Genomic DNA, 3,578 nt, shown 5'->3' on the forward strand with positions numbered 1-3,578 from the left:
TATATATATATATATATATATGATAGCAATTTGTATTATACTTATTAATTTAAAAAGACTTGTTGATCTAGGGTAATAGTTTATGCTTGATTATAATTTCAAATATGCTTTCTGAAGACATTTTTTCATATTGAAAACTGAAACGCGATAACTCAAATTAAAAGTAAAACCCATTACAATAAACGGAACAAGAAAACAAGAATAAAGCAAAAAAATTGACAAAAAAATTGTTATAAAATATTACTTATATAACAATATTTCTATTGCTTTCATCTTCTATATTTGTTTGTCTTATTTTACTTTAATTTTACAACAAAAAACTGTTTATTAGTCCAAATTAAATGCCATCGTACTAATGAGAATTCTCAACATGGTATATCTTAAACTAATGAATTTGTTTAGTTCCTTCAACTGAAAATTTAGGGGAAAAAATTAAAATACATTAAAGTGAAGGGATAAATATATAATTTTTTGAAAGAGTTTTATTTATGCGAATAGGTTGATTGGAAAAATCAAACTCTCCACCTTATAATAGAAATGATCTTTATGCTTTTATCAATAAACAAGAATTATTATTCTATAAATAGTAAATATTTTTTTTCTAATAATCATATTTTATATATCAATCAAAAAAGCAAAGAGATAAAACCTGATAATATTCTTCGAGAGGCCATTGTTGATGATAGACAAAAAATTAATACACACAATATCAAAGTGAATGCTTTGTAATTCATGGTTTCAAAAAGCTATGGAGGAAGAGAGAAATAATATGATGTGTTTTTTGTTTAATCAATAATAATCTTATATAAAAATTTCCTCCAGAGAAAATTAAATACTTCAAACGTGTAGACTAAATCCTTTAGAAAATTCTCACTTCGTTTATAACCCATTTTTATGGTTCTTGACTTTTGAAGTCTTCCTTGGACTAAACATTTATGACACTTTAGTTTTTGTTTTTTCATTCACAATTCAGTATCTATATTAAAGCTCGACTGATTTTAAGTACGTATTGTGTAGGCATACTCATTTGGGAAAAAATATTTTTTATCAAAAAAATTTCTATATTTAAATTTCTAAATCAAAACCTCGAGACAATCTCATTTATTACACTACAACCTTTCTTTGTGATTCATGACACTTTGGTCTACTCTTAAGTCCTTTCATGCTAATATGTTGAACAAGTCAATACTCAATTAGCCTCTTTTTTTTTTTTGCAAGAACATGTACAATATATAAAGTGATTTTATAATTTGTTTGGCCAATTTTTTAGAAATTAATAATGTTTTTTTTCTTTCATTTTTTTTACTTAGTTTAGAGAGTTGAGATTTTTTTTTAAAAATAATTTCTACACAAGAGCAGAAATTATTTTTCATAAGCAGAGTTAGGGGTGTTCACGGGTCGATTTGGATCGGTTATTGGTCAAAATTAAAATCAAAATTAGGGGTGTTCACGGGTTGGTTTGGATCGGTTATTGGTCAAAACCAAAACCAAACCAACTTAATCGGTTTTAAAATTATCAAAACCAAACCAAACCAAATATAATATACATTTATCGGTTTGGTGGTTATCAGTTTCGGTTTGGTTTGGTTCGGTAATTAATCATACACAAAAATAAAAGAAACAATTCATTCAAAATGTGAAAAAAGTGACAACAATCCATTCAAAACGAAAAATAGTTAGAATGACTTAAATTACTAAACTTTCAATCACTAAATTTACTATCAATAAAGCTTTAAAATTTACTATATTGGCCTAGAGGGAAGAGACAATAACATTTTCAGTTCCACAAAGAATTGTCATAAGCACTCATATTGAAATCAATAAGATAAATGTTTTCATATTGGACATTTTTGCTTTCAATAAGTAAATTATAAAGAAATTTTAATGAAAATATGTATAAGATCTTTAAAATTGTTTATAAAAACAATATATTAAGTATGTATATTAATAAAATATATGTATATAATTCATTGATTCGGTTATTTCTTCGGTTTTTTCGAATAAAATCATAACCAAACCAAATACTATCGATTTTCGAAAAATCTAAAACCAAACCAAACACAAATAAAATCGGTTTTATTTTATCGTTTTGGTTCGATTTTTTGGTTTGGATCGGTTTTTATCCAAACCGTGAACACCCCTAAGCAGAGTAAATTATTTTTTAAAAATTTTTTTGTGATCTTAAATTAAAAATGTATAAAATATATCATATTTATAAAACATAATATAATAAAAATTATTATTTTATTGACAAAATAAAAAAAAAAAAGTACTCCCAAGTCCTATGGAGTCTTCATGGCAGTTGATTTGGTCAACTTATAGCGGTCTTCTCAAGTTGTGTAGTTTAGCTCCAATTATATTACAATTGGGCCCACAAAGATACCATTGTTTCCAATCGCGCGGATTAACGATCATTCTTTTTATCGGAGACTTTATAATAACAAAACTTTGATCTTTCCATCTTTGTCTATTTAGTTCAAGTTTTTATTAATGTACTCGTCTGCGAGCTATACTAATTTGGCCATAGATTTTCCAAATAATATTTGGGAAAAAATTTGGCAAATAGTGTTTGTCCATATAATTTGTCATTATTTGACAAATATCCCAAATTCCCAAATACTAGTTTTTTCTAGTATTTGGGCCAAATCTCATTATTTGGGATCTTTTGAAAATTGAAATTTTACCCCAAACTTTTATCTTTTACAAAAACATTCACTATAGTAGTTGTTTGTGTCGTATTACATAATTTTTCACGTGAACACCAAAGTAATGATGAAATATTCAGTGAATATTAAATGATGATATGATTGTGGTAACAAAGTCATATGTTTTGTCTACTTAACGATTTATAGAATGACGATTGTTGCATTCACTCCAAACTACCACATTGCTCTAGTGTCATGGACACTATTTGTTGTTGTTGCAACGAAGATTCAATTGACTTGTAATACAAACTTATGGTTAGTTTTGATAGTTTTTAAAAACTTATGGGTATAAAATCATATTTTTCTAAAAAAAATGAAATATATTTCCCAAATACTATGGTCAAAACACATGGTAAAATTTCACCCAAATTTTCACCCAAATAATATTTGGCAAGAATATTTAGAAATCTATGGTCAAACGCTAGCTAATTCTGTAGAGTAATGGCTTGCATCGGCATGTCTTGTACTTGTTCGTATATGTGACATTTCCATATTTCAAAATGAAAATAAGTTTTTTTTTGTAATTTTTATTATATATTTTTAAAAATATTTTAAATTATCAATTATTTAATTTATAATATATTTTATATAATTCAAAAATATAAATTTATTTTAAATAATTTATTTTTTTCATATTCAAATTCACGTAATTTGGAACAAAGGGGGTACTAATTTTTGCATTTTAATTCTTTTTTTTTTCTTCATATTTGATACAACTGGAATCCTACCCTCTTTTGTTATTGTATTTATATAGCTAAATTAAATATGTATATTAAAACTAATAATAAAGTAGATGAGGTACGATATTATGAATATATTGAATTGATTCTAGTATTTTTCAGTACAAAGTATGTATGTATATATATATATATA

The 3,578-nt window shown here is 25.3% G+C and overlaps 1 protein-coding gene across 2 annotated transcripts in view; it reads right to left on the reverse strand.

Annotated features, from left to right (window-relative positions):
- Positions 1 to 859, reverse strand: part of LOC102591126 (uncharacterized) — an 8,581-nt gene extending 7,722 nt beyond the window's left edge. Inside the window, exon 1 of one of the 2 annotated variants that reach the window (XR_001473565.1) lies at positions 650 to 859. The gene's annotated coding sequence lies outside the window, so the exon portion shown is untranslated. The remainder of the gene's footprint in view (positions 1 to 649) is intronic. The other variant, XR_001473566.1, reaches the window with a different exon arrangement.
- Between the last annotated feature and the right edge of the window lie 2,719 nt (positions 860 to 3,578).

The sequence above is a fragment of the Solanum tuberosum genome, unplaced genomic scaffold (assembly GCF_000226075.1).
Source record: "Solanum tuberosum cultivar DM 1-3 516 R44 unplaced genomic scaffold, SolTub_3.0 scf00103, whole genome shotgun sequence".
Taxonomy (NCBI): Eukaryota; Viridiplantae; Streptophyta; class Magnoliopsida; order Solanales; family Solanaceae; genus Solanum; species Solanum tuberosum.